Genomic DNA, 18890 nt, shown 5'->3' on the forward strand with positions numbered 1-18890 from the left:
AAATGTTCATCCCTTAAGAGGAAACACATGAAACAATTATGCAATAATCAGTGAGCAGACACTCCAGTTACATTGAGGAAGTAGCTTTTCAGCTGAGTAAATTGTATTCTCGCTCTCTTAAAATGATGGTGATGGTGGTGGTAGTAATTATTACGGGTAGTCCTCGGCTTACGCCCACAATTAGGACCACAATTTCTGTTGCTAAGCAAGGTGGTTAATTGTGCCTAATTTTATGACCTTGTTTGCCACGGTTGTTAAGCAAATCAACGCAGTTATTAAGTGAATCGTGCAGCTGTTAAGTGAATCCACCTACCCCCATTGAGTTTGCTTGTCAGAAGCCAACTGGGAAATGGCAATCACACTGCAAATGTCACAATTACACGTCAATTGCCAAGTACCTGAATTTGGATCACGTGACATGGGGATCCTATGACGGTTGTAAGTTTATTAGCCACCCAGAGCTATCCTGAGGTAAAATGGGCGGTGGATAAATTTTATAAGTAAATAATGTGTCTGAATCTGAAAACTGTAGCTGAATCTGGATGTTCTGCTTCAGATAATTTTGAAGGGTCACTAAATGAATGTTGTACGTCGAGGACATAAAATAATAGAATACGAGGGCTGGAAGGAATCTTTCAGATCATTGAGGCCAGTGTTTATCAATCTTGGCTGCCTGAAGATGTGCGGACTTCAACTCCCAGAATTCCCCAGCCAGCAAAGCTTCTTCTCACATCACGCCCTGAGTCCGGTGAGGAGAAGGGCGGGGTACAAATTAAATTATTATTATTATTATTATTATTATTATTATTATTATTATTATTATTATTATTATTATTATTATTATTATTATTATCATCAAGCAGCTTTGCTGGCTGGGGAATTCTGGGAGTTGAAGTCCGCACATCTTCAGGCAGCCAAGATTGACAAACAATGGTATAGTCCAACCCCTTACACCAGTGTTTCTCAACCTTGACAATTTTAAGGAATGTGGACTTCAACTCCCAGAATTCCACAGCCAGTAATGCTGGCTGGGGAATTCTGGGAGTTGAAGTCCACATGCCTTAAAATTGTCAAGGTTGAGAAACACTGCCTTACACAATGCAGAATCATCTAAAAGGCTCCAGTTTCTCTGAGAAAAAGGCTTAGGTTTCATACTCCCTCAGCAGTCAAACTGAATTGGTCTCTAAATGTGTACCAAACAAGGAAGGAGAGTTTTTCTCTCCCCTCCTGCATATGGAGGGGATGATACACTGAAATATGTATTTAACTTGTTCATGCTTTTCACTATTTTTGTGGGGGAGGTAGGTATATTTAGTTGAAGCTTCTTAGTTGTGCCTCAGAAACAGGCCCAGAGCGGCTGAATTAAAGCAGGGTGTGTCCTACTTGGGAAATTGGTTTGACAGAAAAAAAATGTCCATCCTTTCAGGACAAAAACAACAACAGGTTGACAGCATTAAGGATTGTTCCCATTCTGTTCTGCTATCAAGAGGTCTAATTTCACAGCTACAACACCTCCGTGTGATTCTAAGCAGACTTCACTCTCAATACGTCTTGTTTTCATTCCAGTTTTCAAATGCAGGCTTCCTTTTTTTACAGGAAGAATACATGGCTCCCCAAACTCGGGGTGTGTGTGTGTGTTGTTATGATTGGGTTCACTCACTGTGCTAAGCCAGCCAGGGATTTGTTTAGTTTTGATTTTGCATGTTGCATGATCCCAACCATTGTCAGTTATTCAGCAAATGTGTCAATTGTGTGATGTATGATCTCAGTGTGAAGCTGTATTGGGAGCAACCTGTGGCTTCTCTAAATATATGCTTAGCAGAATTACATGCAGAAATATGTGTAATTTTTCTTCAGACTATTTACCTGGTGTTCAGGATTGTCACCCCAGCCTTCTATAACCAGATGATGATCCCTAAGCAAGAAGGTCACTAGCTCAATATCTCTCTCTCTGTCTCTCTCTCTCTCTCTCTGTGTCTATCTCCCTCCCTCCCTCTTTCTCTCTCTCTCATCTGTCTGTCTGTCTGTCTGTCTGTCTGTCTGTCTGTCTATCTATCTATCTATCTACCAATATCTATCTGTCTGTCTGTCTGTGTCTAACTATATCATCTCTCTCTCTCTCTCTCTCTCTCTCTCTCTCTCTCTCTCTCTCTCTCTCTCATCTATCCATCTTATCTATCTATCCTATCTAGTCCGTCCATCCGTCCGTCCGTCCGTCCGTCCGTCCGTCCGTCCGTCCATCCATCCATCCATCCATCCATCCATCCTCTTTCTCTGAGAATTCACACCTTTTTCCTCCTCTCAGGCACCACATGAGGCTCCTCAAAGGGTGTGGAGAAAACCTGAACCAGCAGTAAACGAGACGTGTGCGAAACCTCCGAAGAGCTGTCATTCAAATTGCCATCTCTTCTTCCTTTGGGCCTCAGTTCCACTTCTTTCAAGCAACCATGATTCATTTCGGAGAGCTGTCATCACAGAGATGATTAACACCGGAGCCAAAGCCTTGGACACACTTCCCAAGTCTTCTTAGTCACTACTCTTCATTAATAAATAGCTCACAGCTAAACAGAGTTTGTTGACTCATTTGTGGGTAGTACTTTATGGCAATAGCCGGTTCCTTTCTGGCTACCCTTCTGAATGCCAGCCTTTCCACTCCTTTCCTGACTGAAGGAAAAGAATGTCTGCAGGGCACGGTCAAAAAAAGTCAAGAGGTAACCTGGGAAAATGCAGTCAAAGCTCCGCCCATTTTTACCTGCTAACAGATTCATCGGAATGCAGATGCTTCTTCCCTTGCTTCAGAGATCCTGGAAATGGGGCTGAAGCCACTGCAAGCAGAAGCCTAATTCCTTCGTCTCTCCTTTATCCCAACCTATAAATATAGGCCTTCCGTACAGCATCCTTAAATCAGAAGGTTTTTTTGAGATCATCAAGCCCACCCCCCTGCTCTGTAGAAATTAAAGGGATCCAAATTGAAAATTCCATGAAAAGATGTCTCTCTAGCACCGGCTTGAACGCACCCAGTGTAGGGAAGGCCTCAACAGCAGTGGGGCAGAAATCCAACAGGTGCAGCCAGAAAGACTCTCCCTACAAGGGCCTATTCGCCAGCGACACAGATGCTTCTTGTGCTCTGAAGAACACATGGGGGGGGGGAAAGGAGGATAAAAAAAACACCACTTTCTTTCATTTTCCTTGAAAGACTGGAGACAAGGGTAGTGGTTGCAGGAAGGAATCCATTTCAGGGAAGTTCTGAGTACTGAGAGCTTCAGAAGTGCTGATCTCGATTGTTTTGCTATCTTTATTGCTTCTTTAAAAAAAACAACCAAAAACAAAACCAACAACTCTTTTGCTTTTGGTATTACGATTGCAAAATCTCTGGGGGTTACAATGGAGCATTTGCCCAGCAAAGAGGTTCTAGATTACCATACAATCTGCTTGCTTGCTATTTCACTAACTCCCCTGCTCTAAATTTTCTTTCCAAATCCCAACCAACAGAAGCCATTGTCCACCAGATGTTTTGGGGTACAGTCCTCAGAACCTGCAAACACCTGCTTTGCTGCCTGGGCTTAGGGGAATTATAGTGCCAAACATATAAGGAACGGTTGCTGGAATTGGGCATGTCTAGTTTAATGAAGAGAAGGACGAGGGGGGACATGATAGCAGTGTTCCAGTATCTCAGGGGCTGCCCCAAAGAAGAGGGAGTCAAGCTATTCTCCAGAGCGCCTGAAGGCAGGACAAGAAGCAACGGATGGAAACTAATCAAGGAGAGAAGCAACCTAGAACTAAGGAGAAACTTCCTGACAGTTAGAACAATTAACCAGTGGAACAATCTGCCTCCAGAAGCGGTGAATGCTCCAGCCCTGGAAGCTTTTAAGAAGAGACTGGACGGCCATTTGTCTGAAATGGTATAGAGTTTCCTGCCTGAGCAGGGGGTTAGACTAGATGATCTCCAAGGTCCCTTCCATCATCATCATCATCATCATCATCATCATCATCATCATCATCATCATCATCATTATTATTATTATTATTATTATTATCCTCCTTTTTTTTCCCCCCACAGCAACGACAATCATGTGAGGTAGGTTTGGCTGAAACAAAATGACTGGCCCATAGTCACCCAGACGGCTTCCACGCCTAAAGTGGGACTAGAATTCTTTGATTCAGGCCAGAGAAATGGAAACTCCTCAGATTCACACAGCAAAATCTCATGAGGTGTTGGACTCTTTTTTTTTTTTACACAAGACAATGTTTTTGGCCGCCAATGAATTTTATGTCTCAAGCAATCACGTCCACTTGTTTTGGCTGTCTCCCACTGCCCCCCCTCCCATCTCGCAAATGAATTAGGGTCAGGTCTGTCCATCGATGGTTGATTGTTCCCCTTGCCAATTTAGGTCTCCAAGCTGTAATCCAGGGGTAGTCAACCTTGGCTCTTTTATGACTCGTGGACTTCAACTCCCAGAATTCCTGAGCCAGCTAAGCTGGCTCAGGAATTCTGGGAATTGAAGTCCATGAGTCATAAAAGAGCCAAGGTTGACTACCCCTGCTGTAATCTTTCTTTGGCAAGCAAACACTTTGGGGACACGACATTTTATCAGGCATGGGAGGCCAAAAAGTAGAAGTCTGCCTTTGTGTCATATTATAGCCTTTTAATCCTACAAAGCTGGAAGCTTCTCTGTGGCTGGATAAGGATGATGCTTACCGAAATCTACCTGGATCTATTTAGAAATCACAGATAAATCTGGGGAGGGGCTGCAGTCAGCCACAACACATTTTTTCCAAGGTGTGTAAGTGATTCACAACCTCACATTCTTTAAGGAGGAAATATCCAGTTTTGGTCACCACGATGTAAAAAAGATGCTGAGACTCTGGAAAGAGTACAGAGAAGAGCAACAAAGATGATTAGGGGATTGGAGGCTAAAACATATAAGGAACGGTTGCTGGAATTGGGTAAGTCTAGTTTAACGAAGAGAAGGACGAGGGGGGACATGATAGCAGTCTTCCAGTATCTCAGGGGCTGCCACAAAGAAGAGGGAGTCAAGCTGTTTTCCAAATCCCTTGAAGGCAGGACAAGAAGCAACGGATGGAAACTAATCAAGGAGAGAAGCAACCTAGAACTAAAGAGAAATTTCCTGACAGTGAGAACAATTAACCAGTGGAACAACCTGCCTCCAGAAACGGTGAATGCTCCAACACTGGAAGTTTTTAAAAGAGACTGGACAGCCATTTGTCCAAAATGATGTAGGGTTCCTGCCTGAGCAGGGGGTTGGACTCAATGACCTCCAAGGTCCCTTCCAACTTTATTATTATTATTTCTATATTTATTTATTAAATTTATATGCTGCCTATCTCGTTATCTAGTTACTCTGGATGGCTAGAGTTGCTCAGAGGTGCTGTCTTCTTTCTTGCTGCTTCCCAAGTCAAAAATCCAATGTTCCTTGGGCTTGTCAGTATCTTGAGAATGACTAGGGGTGACATGATAGCAGTATTCTAGTATCTGAGGGGCTGCCACAAAGAAGAGGGGGGGGGTCAAGTTATTTTCCAAAGCACCCGAAGGCAGACCAAAAAACATTGGATGGAAACTAATTAAGGAGACAACCAACCTACGGTAGAAATAAGGAGAAATTTCCTGACAGTGAGAACAATTAATCAGTGGAACTACTTGCCTTCAGAAGTTGTGGGTGTTCCACCACTGGAGTTTTTTTTAAAAAGAAACTGGACGACCATTTGTCTGAAATTGTATAGGGTCTCCTGCTGGATCAGGGGGTTGGACTAGAAGACCTCCAAGGTCCCATCCAGTTCTATTCTGAATTGAAAATTGAATTGACATCTCTAGGCTGGGTGGAAAATAGAGATGCCATTTGAACAGGCATAACCCCTGGGGGATAGTAAAAAAAAAAAGTCAAAATAGTGTTGCACACACGAAAAAGGAGAGGGCTTTGATCACACACAACTTCACCATGGCCATTTTTTACTTTTTTGAACCAGAACTTGAATTTGTGGCTCAGCAGAGCAGTGAAAAGACACATGGCTTGTAGGGTAAGTCTAGTTTAATGAAAAGAAGGACTAGGGGTGACATGATAACATTCTTCCAATATGCCACAAAGAAGAGGGGGTCACTATTTTCCAAGGTGCCTGAAGGTAGGACAAGAAGCAACGGAGGGAAACTAATCAAGGAGAGAAGCAACCTAGAACTAAGGAGAAACTTCCTGACAGTGAGAACAATTAACCAGTGGAACAACCTGCCTCCAGAAGCGGTGAATGCTCCAACCCTGGAAGTGTTTAAGAAGAGACTGGACAGCCATTTGTCTGAAACGGTATAGGGTTGGACTAGAAGACCTCTAAGGACCCGCCCAACTCTGTCCTTCTATTCTTCTGACCGAAGAGCCTCGTTCTCGAAGATCCCACCTCTGAGCATAGGCAGAGTGCCTTCAGAGGTGACCATATGCTGGATGAATTCAGCCAGCTGTACAACGCACGAAGCCCCCCCCCCCGAAGCCTCGACACGAAGCTTCGCCTGCTCGGTGCTGGCAGACGGCAGGTTGTTTGTTTGGTTTGTTTTTTAACACGGTTTAAGCGCGTTGTGGGGACGCGCAGTTACGGATCTCCGTTTCAGTTTTCAGCCCGTTCTTAGACTCGGCATCGGGCGCGTTTCTAGATCCGCTTCGCAGCCAGATCGGGACTCCGGGCGTGTTTTGGTTGGGGGGGGGTATGGAAGAAATATGGGGAGGGGGACATTGGTTCCCTCCCCCTCTTGTTCCCAGCCCCCCCCTCCTGCTTCTATAAAGGCCGGGTCCCCTGAGACGCCGCCGGGCACTCGGCTCCGGCCCCCCCTCGCCTTTTCACGCTTCGCCCGGCCCTCCTTGGGCAGCCCCCGCCCTGCCTCGCCCCGCCCGCTGACGAAGTGCCCCGGTCCGACGCACCAGCGGGCCGCAAGTTCCTCCGGCGCTCTGCGGGGGCTGGCTGGGCAGCAGTTGGGTCCGGGACTCCGCGAGCGCCTCCACTTCTTCAGCACTTCGGCGGGACGCGAACTTTCTTTGAGCTGCGGTCTTGTCCCGCTGCTTTCCCCTTTTTCTCTCTGATCAGTTTCCTTTCTTTCTTTCTTTCTTTCTTTCTTTCTTTCTTTCTTTCTTTCTTTCTTTCTTTCTTTCTTTCTTTCTTTCTTTCTTTCTCTCTCTCTCTCTCTTTCTTTCTTTCTTCCTTCCTTCCTTCCTTCCTTCCTTCCTTCCTTCCTTCCTTCCTTCCTTCCTTCCTTCTTTCTTTCTTTCTTTCTTTCTTTCTTTCTTTCTTCCTTCCTTCCTTCCTTCCTTCCTTCCTTCCTTCTTTCCTTCCTTTCTCTCTCTCTCTCTCTCTCTCTCTCTCTCTCTCTCTCTCTCTCTCTCTCTCTCTCTCTCTCTCTCTCTCTCTCTCTCTCCCTCCTCCCCGCCCTCGTCCTGGCTGCCTGCTGGTTGCTCAAGCGGCAGGGATGGGGGGCTGCCCAAGGGGTCTTCAGCCCCTGCCTCCCAGCTCCGGGGGCCAAGCGCTCTTCTGCCCCCAGCCATGCCCAAGAGATGCAGATCAAGCAGGAGCCGGCGGAGACCAGGGCCCTACACATGCCCACGGAGCCCGGCGAGAATTTGCGTCGCCTTCGGGGACGGAAGCTGCTGCTGGGAGAAGAGAAGAACCTGGCCGGGTGGTCGTTGCTGACGGCCGTGCTGGGCATCTTCCTGATGGTGCTGCACACGGAGCTGGCCTGGTTCGGCCACTGCAAGGTAAGTCGCTCCCTGCCAGCTCCTGATTTCTAGTTTAACGAAGAGAAGGACGAGGGGGGGCAGGATAGCCGTCTTGCAATATGCTCCCCTGCCTTGGTGCCAGGGCTCTTTAGTCCAAACCCCCTGTTTGAGCAGGAGATCCTGTACTGTTTCAGATAAGTGGTTGTCCAATCTCTCCAGTGAGGGAGTGCTGGCATGATAGCAGCGTTCCAGTATCTCAGGGGCTGCCCCAAAGAAGAGGGAGTCAAGCTATTCTCCAAAGCGCCAGAAGGCAGGACAAGAAGCAACGGGTGGAAACCTATCAAGGAGAGAAGCAACCTAGAACTAAGGAGAAACTTCCTGACAGTTAGAACAATTAACCAGTGGAACAACCTGCCTCCAGAAGCGGTGAATGCTCCAACACTGGAAGTTTTTAAGAAGAAACCGGACAGCCATTTGTCCGAAATGGTCTGATCAGACAGAAATTCTTCTTGATTTCTAGCACTTCCTACCTGCAAAGCATTTGCAAAGCATGAGTAAGCTCAGGTGAGGCAGCTGAGGGATCAGCTCTCATATGCAGGCCATCAGGACACAGGTAGCCCCTAGACAAGGGGTAGTCAACCTTGGCTCTTTTATGACTCGTGGACTTCAACTCCCAGAATTCCTGAGCCAACTTGGCTGGCTCAGGAATTCTGGGAATTGAAGTCCATGAGTCATAAAAGAGTCAAGATTGTCTACCCCTGGTATAGGGTTACCTGCCTGAGCAGGGGGTTGGACTTGATGACCTCCAAGGTCCCTTCCAACTTTATTATTATTATTATTATTATTATTATTATTATTATTATTATTATTATTATTATTATTATTATTTTCTTCTCACCTGTCCTTCTCTTCCTTCTTAAGCCTCACTTCTTAAGCCTGGAAACCAGGTTTGTCTATTCTTGCTTCGTGCTTCCATCCCAAATCACTTTACAGGAAATATGTTTTTAAAAGTTTGGCTTATTTGGAAGGTTGACGGTGCCAGATTTGGGCACAGTTCGCAAGGAGCTTTCTCTTAACTGGCAAATGAATGGCTGATCCAAGGTTGCGTGAAAGAGGCAGACAGATGTTGACCAGTTACTGCTTTTTCTATCTGCTTCTCCCAAGGTTGGGATCGTCCTGTGTGCGGAAGTGGGGAAGGGGTTGGATTAGAAACTAGGAACCCCAGATTTTAGTCCTTGCTCAGTTTTGGAAGCTCCCTTAGGCCAGTGAAACACTCAGTCCAAACTTTCTCACCAGGTGGCTGTGGGGGAAAAAAATAGGAGAAGGCAGCCCTATGTCACCTCTTTGGTCCAGAAGGAGAAGCAGGATGTAAGGCTAATCCAGGGTTTCTCGACCTCAAGGTCTACTCTACGGAGATTCTCAGGCAATCCAGGTCATGGTGGTCCCAAAGGTGCTTTATCAAAAGGCAACTGTTTTCCCTTGAAGACTGAAGAACTGAAGAAGCTTCTTGGATGAGAAGTGAAACCAAGGAAAAACAAAGTCCACTTGCCTTTTGAAAGATTGGGATTCTCAACTGCAACAACTTTAAGCTGGGTGGACTTCCACTCCCAGAATTCCCCAGCCAGCTCTGCTGGCTGGGGAATTCTGGGAGTGGAAGTCCACCCAGCTTAAAGTTGCTGAGGTTGAGAAATATTAGCCTAATTACTCAATAATTCTAAGGATGTTCTGCCCACAAGTTTTGTGGAGTCCCCCAACGGTCTAGCATCTTTATTAGTGAGAATGCCATCTGTCTATCTAATATGGCGCCTTATTTTAAGCAGAACCTGTCAAGATCTAGCAGAAAGTCCCTTCCAAATGTTGTGGTTACCAAGCCGGAATTGGGCACGAGGAGAAATGGATTTTAATCCTCTTTACAATCAGTTTGCACACAGGGATCTTAACACTGTTCACTTCACAGGAGGGGTGAGAATAAGTTAGTCAGAAGGAGAGGAAGTGATCCAGGCTCGGCCAAGCCAGGACAGAATAAAAATAAAAACACACAACATTTCTCCTGCACGTGCCCTTCTTTTATTTGCACCCAACTTTCCAAACAAATTTTATGGCCCCAAAGTGGAAGGAAACATGAAACCATTTACAGTTTCCTAAATCAACTTGACTACAGCGTGTGGCTGGGGGGGGGGGGGGAAGGCTGCTTTGGATATTGTGACAAAATGACAGCCTTCAAACAAGAAAACCAAATGTTCTCCCCTCTTTGAGTGCTTAAGTTAATTTCTGAGGAACCTGCTATATAACAAGCCCAGCCATCATCCTGTAAAACCTGTCCACGAATTCAATGGCCGTAAGCTTTTACGGGGCTTCGAAAAAGGTAGAACGTGTCCTCAGTTTAAAACCGTTCATTCCGTGACTGTTCCAAGTCACAACAGCACTGAAAAAAAGGTGATCATCATTTGCAACTTTCCCTGCATGCTTCCCGACGAGCAAAATCCGTGGAGGAAGCCAGATTCTCCGTGATCCACTTAATGACTGCAGGGTATTAGTAAGGATAAATATAATAAAGGATCCCTATACCTATCATTACACATGCTAAACAGCAGCAAGATTAGCCTTTGCACAGAGATGGAAAGATAATGAGGTACCCTCAGAAGAAGAGGTAATAAATAAGATTTTATCCTGTGCTGAAATGGATAGGTTGAGGTTAGAACTCAAGGATTAGTGTGAAACAGATTATTATGAAATCTGGAACAAATTGTATAATCGGTTGGGGAAAAATAGATGGAAAAACTGTCCGATTCAGCAAAACACACATTGATCAAGAAATATACTGATCAAAGGAAAAATATTAAAAAATTAAAGGGAAAATTAAGAATATAGATGATGGGATCTATCGGAGAGAATATTTAAAAAAAAAGAAATATCTGTTTGAATATGTGGATTATGAATTATAGAAATCAATTGTCAGTGATTTTTCTTTACAAATGTAAACCCAGCAAACACACTGTTAACCAACTATTATGTGATTTATGTTTTAAAAATCAATAAAACATTAAAAAAATGACTGCAGGGATTCGCATCACAACTGTGGCAAAAAAGATTGTGAAAATCAGGCTTGACTCCTTTAACAACCGCTTTGCTTAGCAGTGGAAAGTCTGGTTACAATTGTCATAAGTCAAGGACTATCTGTAGCAGAAGGTAGATACGATTGTTGCTGGATTATTGTTTGATAGGCTGAAAAAGCTGGGGAAATTGCAGGTGGTCCTCAAGTTAGGACCACCACTGAGCCCAAAATTTATGTTGCTAAGTGAAACATTCGTTAAGTGGGTTTTGCCCCATTTTACCACTTTTCTTGCCACCGTCGTTAACTGAGTCATTGCAATTGATAAGTCAGTAATCCGGTTGCTAAGAGAATCTGGCTTTGATTTTTCTCTCTTCTGGCTTTGTAACGAATTTTTGGCCAGGAGAAAAAACTTGAAGCCTGCATGTGGTTTTGTAAACTTTTGTAAACTTTCTGCCTAAAGTTGGCAGCGCTGAAGTATTTAGGCATTTCTGATTAAATGGATAGAAAACATCACTTCTTTTTAAACATTTATCTGTTGTGATTAAATTGGACGATCCCGGCTGTAATGATTAAAAGATGTGCGATTTATTCATTTGGTCAGTTTGCGCATAGTTAAAGTGAATTAGGAATGGGGAGATCTAGGCTTAAATCTACCCTCAGCCATTCTCTTTCCTTAACCCTAAGCCTAACACAGGGGTACAACAACATCCAGAGACGCAGGCAACAACACATCTGTACACCTGCCCTTTCTGTCTGTGTACACTTGAGCTCATGGCAGTGCGACAGAACGCAATTAATGTTGCTAGTTTCAGGGCAAAATCTGATTAATTTGTACATGCATTAATCTTATATTTTGTATCATACGGTATGCCTTATTTTAATTATGCTGCTTCTGACACAAACCAACAATAAACAAACCCTAACCCTTACCCTACAGGGTTGTTGTGCAGAAGAGGGGAGGAATGCAACATATGTTGCTTTGAGTTTGTTTGATCTAATACACGAAAGGGCAAATAAACATTTGTCTTTATTGGCAAACGAAAAATGACCAGCGGAGAGTTAGTTTACTTCATTTTGGTGTGACATGTGTGTGCGTTTTCCTCCATGTGCAACGCACATGTCCCCATGCTCAATCCTGAGAATCAACCTCCTCTTCCTCTGATGGATGAAGCAGATTGGTGTTTCACGTGATAAAAAGTGGACAACTTTTTTGAGCCAAGAGTTACAGCAGGGGCTGGAGTTATGTGTCAGGGAGGAAGCAAAAACAATAGAGGAGGTTAGGACAAAGATGAAAATCCATTTCATTCATATACAGGTGGTCCTCGACCACAACTGAGTCCAAAATGTCTTTGCTAAGCAGAGGTTTTGCCCCATTTTATGACATTTGTTGCCACAGTTGTTAAGTGGATCGCTGCAGTTGTTAAGTTAGTAACACGGTTGTTAAGGAAATCTGACTTCCCCATTTTACTTTGCATGTCGGGAGGTCGCAAAAGGGGATCACGTGACCCCCAGGGACACTGCAACTGTCCTAAGTACATGCCAGTTGCCAAGAGTCCGGATTTTGATCACGTGATACTCACGATGACCAGGTGATGCTGCAACGGTCCCAGGTGTGAAAAATGTGCAGAGGTCACTTTTTTTTAGGTGCCGTTGTAACTTCAAACAGTCACTAAATGTTGGTTTGGCCTTGGTCTGTCTCAGCAGGGGGCAGGCAATGGGATAGAGACTCTGCTGTATCCGCTAATCAAGGAGAGAACCAATCTAGAAATAAAGAGAAATTTTCTGATAGTGAGAACAATTAATCAGTGGGACAACTCGGCTTCAGAAGTTGTTAATAATAATAATAATAATAATAATAATAATAATAATCTGTAATACCATCAAACATCCACACCTGCCTATCCCAGGTCCTTGGGAAGGACTCGATAGGTAGACAAAAATGCCAAATCCAGTCTGAACATCTGGCTGACTAGATGATGATGATGTTTGAAGGGACCTTGGAGGTCTTCTAGTCCAAGGCTTTTCAACCTTTTCACCCATTGTACCACTTTTAGGATATGGCAATATCCAAGTACCACCAGTCGCCTAGCAAGGTGTCAAAAACTTGATGACCCCCCCAAAAAAGGAAAAAAGTGATAAAGTACAGGTAGTCCTCGACTTACAACAGTTTACTTATCTGAAACAGTACAGGGTCTCCTGCTCAAACGGGGGGGGGGGGGTTGGAGTAGAGAGCCCTTGGCACCAAGGCAGGGGAGCATTATTGTTTTGATGACCTCTCTATACAATGCTGCAAACCAAGCTGCGATTTTATTCCTGGGGCACCAAACACCTCAGGGAAGGGGAGATCCCTTCCTGTTCTGTTATTCTGCACATAATAGAAGGGGGGAGGGTGTTTGCCTTGCAGCAAGCATGCTGTGTAGATCAACGCTGTGTCTTCTCTCCTCTGTCCATGAGGAATTTGGTGCCCCAGGAATCAAATCATAGCCTGCTTTGCAGCGTTGCTTAGAGAGGACACCAAAACGATGCTCTCATACCTTTGTGTGGGGGCTCTCTTGCACATCTCTGACATCTAGAGGTAGACTGCCTTAGAATATGGAGTCTCTGCTTAGCCAACGTGGCAAAGGATCCTCCAATGTGGTCCAGATATTACATATATGGGATGGGGGTGCAGTGCTCAGTGGATGAATCCAAATGACCTTCACGGGTAATTCAAAGGTGTGTGTGTTTTTTTTTTAAAGGCGACTGGACTTTGTTTTTCCTTGAATACATTTCACTTCTCGCCCAAGAAGCTTCTTCAGTTCTTCACAGGTGACATTTGCAAATGACATGCCTTTGCTTCAAAGGTGATTTTGCCTTGCACCCCAGAAAAGGTGCTGTCACATTTGTTGCTTTGCTGTTTGCGTACGGGAAGTGTACAGGAGCCAGCTTAGGGATTCTGTTAACGTGGGGGAAAAGATGTAGTTGGCTTAAACACCCCATAAATGACCTTTCTCTCTCAGAAGCTGGAATGTTAATGAACATTCCATAACGCCACTCTGCTCAACCAGGAGAAAAATCCTGGTTGATGGACTTATTAAAAAGTATTCAGAAAACAGTGTTTGTTAAAATAAAAAAAAAGCATTCTCAGTTGCTACACTCACACAATGCACCAAGATGGATTAGTTTTGAAACTGGCTCAACGTGCTGTTTAGCCTAGTGGCATTAAGCATTAATGTAATTTGATGGTTTTATGGTTATAGGCATGTAGAAAATGAAATGGTATATAGCCGTGGTGGCGAACCTATGGCACGGGTGCCAGAGGTGGCACTCAGAGCCCTCTCTGTGGGCACGCGCGCCATCTCTCCAGTCCTAGGCCTTCAGCTGGGTTTTATAAAACCTTTTCGCTTTAGGCCTCCGCCGCTGTGTGCAAAAAAAAAAAAAAGGTTCAATCTATCAATCAATTTCAACTTCTCGTGGAAAAAAAAAAGATCTCGCAAAGTTGGAATTGATTGGTTGAACTTTTTAGTCCCACCCAGTCTGCCGTTACCACCGCAGCCACGCCCACCCAATGGGCCACGCCCACCCGGCACCCGACGATGCATAAGTGGGTTTGGGTTGCAGTTTGGGCACTCGGTCTCTAAAAGGTTCACCATCACTGGTATATAGGGTTTCCTGCCTGAGCAATGGGTTGGACTAGAAGACCTCCATGGTCTCTTCCAATGCTGTTATTCTGTTAAAATGATCAATTAACTAGACTAAGTACAGTATGAAAAAGAACCAAGGTGCAAGCTGAATCTTCCAGGGCTGTAGGCATTTTTTCCCCCCAGATCCAGATTTCTTGAATCTGAATCTGGATCTGGACAGGAAACTGAGTCTTAAACCTTCCTTTTGTTTAATCTGCATGAAACATAAATTTGATGGGGAAGAGAATTTATTTCCTTCCAAGTTAAGAACTGAATATCCAACTGAAGTGTAACCTGTTTAGAATTTCCTGCTAAATGTTGCTTGTGCATCAAAGGCAGAGTCGTCCTGAGAAACGGGAAAACAGGCAACAGGGAGGAAGCATCAGTGGGAATCTCTTTTCCCCCGATCTTTTTCTTTCTCCCAAGTTTTTCTTGTGTGTGAATAGATGCGTGTGCATTTAGTGTATATGCTTGGGCATAATCTGGGGAATGGAATTTATTAGTTTAGATGCAGTAAAAAAGCAGGGCTTGATCCTGTCTTAGCCTGAACTTGCACGTAATGAGGAAATCCTGAAATGATGACTATTTCGTAAAATAAATACAGCAAATGGGACTTTGTGGGCTGCTGCTGATTTGAAGCAGGTCTTAGATTTTTCCTTCAAACTGGGGGAAGGGTAGGGGGCCCACACTTCTTTTTTCCCAAATTCCAGTTGGCTTCACAAATGTGAAGCCAGATGAGATGTCAAGTTAGATCTAGCTGAAAGCTCTACAGAACAGCCAAGGAGAACTTAACTTGCTACTTCTACAGACATTGCAAAGAATACAATGATCAGCATCCTTCATCATTGGCCAGGTTGGCTGAGATTTCTGGCAACTGTAGTTCGGCAGCATTTAGAAACTCACGTTTAGGGATTCATTGATCCCTGAATTCTATGGGAAACTTTTAACAGTGTTGGAAATCTATTGTCTGACTGGCTTCTGGCAAGATGCGAGATTCTGAAGCTGTAATGTCACCTGTAGTCAAGACCATGATTTTCCCAGTTGCAATGTATGGCTGTGAAAGTTGGACCGTAAGAAAGGCTGAGCGCCAAAGAATTGAGGCCTTTGAACTATGGTGCTGGAGAAGACTCCTGCGAGTCCCCTGGACTGCAAGACGATCAAACCGGTCAGTCCTAGAGGAGATCAACCCTGACTGCTCTTTAGAAGGCCAGTTCCTGAAGTTGAAACTCAAGTACTTTGGCCACCTAATGAGAAGGAAGGACTCACTGGAGAAGAGCCTAATGCTGGGAAAGATTGAGGGCAAGAGAAGAAAGGGACGACGGAGAATGAGGTGGCTGGATGGAGTCACTGAAGCAGTAGGCGTGAGCTTAAATGCACTCCAGAAGATGGTAGAGGACAGGAAGAGCTGGAGGAACGTTGTCCATGGGGTCGCGATGGGTTGGACATGACTTTGCAACTAACAACAACAACGTCACCTGGCGGTGATATTTACAAAAGCAACTATGCCTTTCATGCCTGGTTCATGCAACATGCTGTGACATAGGCTGCCTTTGAACCCCTTAAATCTGAACTAGGACCTAGCCCGTGTTCATCTGGATTTTGCTTGAACCTGTTCCCATTTCTCTTCTCTTTGCGGTGAGGACATCCGAAGGGAGATTGGCAGATGAAAGGGCAACATGTGGATCCTCCTCCTTCTCCTCAAAATAGAAAGGCATCCCCACACACCCCAAAATCTCAGGCAGGGCTTGATTTGCACTGTTGTGGCTACCATCCTACCTTTTTATACCATGCCCTGTGGACAGCACAATGTAGATATGTCCCTTTTTTTATTCTAGGGTGCCATCAAGTCAGGGTTAACTTCTAGCTACTGCCAAGACAAATCCCTGCAGATCTCAATAATGGTTTGGTGTTGCCTCCTTCCTAGGGCTGAGAAAGAGTGACTGGCTCAAGGTCACCCAGCTGGCTTCGTGTCAAAGGCAGGATTAGAACCAATGGCCTCCTAGTCCTTAGGCCAATATCTTAACCACTACACCAGCCTGGCTGTCTGGCTGGGTCCCTAATTCTCCAGCAGGCAAGATCTGCTTGCAGAAGTTGAAGACCTTGGCAGATGGTGGGCCTTTGGGTGTGCACCATGGGGCCGAGAGTCCCTCTGCAGTTCAAGTGTCACTGCTGGGTCACACTCAGTTGACCTTTTCAGTCTAGAAGTCTGCATTTTGCATTTTGTCTTTGCAAGGAGGGTCAAAGGGGAATTAGAGGAAACTCCGACCCGTTGAGTAATTCCTAGCAAAACTCAGCTTACATGGGTGGTTCCAAGCAAGTTATCGCAAGTTGTTGCAACCGCTCAAAATATAAGAACTGACAATAGCAGAGTAAATATGAGATAAAACTAACATGGGATCGGTTTATTTATTTATTAGCTAATTCCTGCCCTTCAGAGATCTGACCGGGCGTCCTTATCCAATGGCGTATTTTATTTTTGACTAGCAAGCAAAAGAGAACAATTTTTTCCCTGCATGCTGATCTTTCCACAGCCATCTTCCTCCCAATCTGTGCCTTAATAATAATAACAATCATAGTCATAACAGTGCAACATTACTGCTGCTGCAACTACAGATAGCCCTCGACTTACGACCACAAGTCAGCCTAACATTTCTGTTGTTAAGTGAGACATTTCTTAAGTGAACTTTGCCCCGTTGCCACAGCTGTTAAGTGAATCACTGCAGTTAGTAACCCGGTTGTTAAGTGAATCTGGCTTCCCCATTGACTTTGCTCATCAAAAGGTCACCAAAGGAGATCACGTGACCTTGGGACACTGCAACCGTCGCAAGTACATGCCAGTTGCCAAGCGTCTGAATTTTATATCATGTGACCATGGGGATGCTGCAAAGGTCATAACTGTAAAAAACGGTCATAAGTCACATTTTTCAGTGTTGTTGTAACTTTGGCCGGTCACTAAATGAACTGTTGTTAAGTCAAGGACTACCTGTACGATAGGATGAACAAGATTTAAAACAATAACGACGACAATTGCTACTTCAACCGGTGGTCCTCGGCTTACAGCAAAAATTGGGCCCCGGGGTTTTCATTGCTAAGCAAGGCAGATTGTTAAGAGAGTCACACCTCATTTTACGACTTTATTTTGTCATAGTGGTTAGGCAAATCATTGCGGCTCTTAAGTGAAACATGCGGTCATTAAGCAAATCTGACTTCCCCTATTGGCTTACCAGAAGCCAGCTGTGAAGATCGCAAATGGTAATAATAATAATAATAATAATAATAATAATAATAATAATAATAATAATAATAATAATAATAATACATGGCAGTGCCTGAAGACAGCAGAATAGATGAGAAAGAACTGGAGAAGATAACAAAATACAAAGGCCTACAAATAGAAATAGAAAGACTGTGGCAAAAGCAAGCAAAGGTAGTACCAATAGTCATAGGCGCCTTGGGTGCAATCCCAAAACAACTGGAGCACCACTTGAACACCATTGGCATTGACAAAGTCGCCTTTAGTCAATTGCAAAAGGCGGCCTTACTAGGAACTGCTTCCATCCTGCAACGATATCTGTAATGCCATTAAACATCCACATCTGCCTATCCCAGGTCCTTGGGAAGGACTCGATAGGTAGACAAAAATGCCAAATCCAGTCTGAACATCTGGCTGACTGTGCGATGATCAACAACAACAACAACAATAATAATAAAGTTGGAAGGGACATTGGAGGTCATCTAGTCCAATCCCCTGCTCAGGCAGGAAACCCCTATACCACTGGTGGCGAACCTATGGCACGCGTGCCAGAGGTGGCACTCAGAGCCCTCTCTGTTGGCATGTGCACCACCACCAGCAGCAGGTGCATCAGGCCCCCACCGCCGCCTGGAGCAGGAGCCCCACCCAGCACAAAGAAGGCGAAGAGGCCAACTAGCAAGCTTGAGTAGAGGTGGTAGAGCAGAGGTCACCAACCATTGATGGACTGGAAGAAAAGGGAGGGAAAAGCATTTTGTACTGCAAATGGGGTGGAGCTAGTGCCTGTGTGATGCTCACTAGCCCTGACCCGTTCTTCCGTGATGCAGTGCCTTGTATCTGCATCCCACAGGGCGGCAGCGGCCGTTTTTGCGCCTTGCAGCATGGCCCATTTTTGCACCCCCAGTTTTTGCGTGCCAGAGGTGGCACTCAGAGGCACCTCCCTGCCCCCCCCCCCGAGGGCACCACAATGCTGATGCAGCCCTGGCACTTTGCGATAAATAAATGGGTTTTGGGTTGCGGTTTGGGCACTCGGTCTCTAAAAGGTTTGCCATCACTACCCTATACCATTTCAGACAGATGGCTGTCCAGTCTCTTCTTGAAAGTGTTGGAGCATTCACAACTTCTGGAGGCAGGTTGTTCCACTGATTAATTGTTCTAATTGATTCATTGTTCTAACAAATCTGTCTATCTGTCATCTATCTATTTTGCTTACT

The sequence above is a fragment of the Protobothrops mucrosquamatus genome, unplaced genomic scaffold, assembly GCF_001527695.2.
Source record: "Protobothrops mucrosquamatus isolate PMUCROS unplaced genomic scaffold, P.Mucros_1.0 scaffold1555, whole genome shotgun sequence".
NCBI classification, from domain to species: Eukaryota; Metazoa; Chordata; class Lepidosauria; order Squamata; family Viperidae; genus Protobothrops; species Protobothrops mucrosquamatus.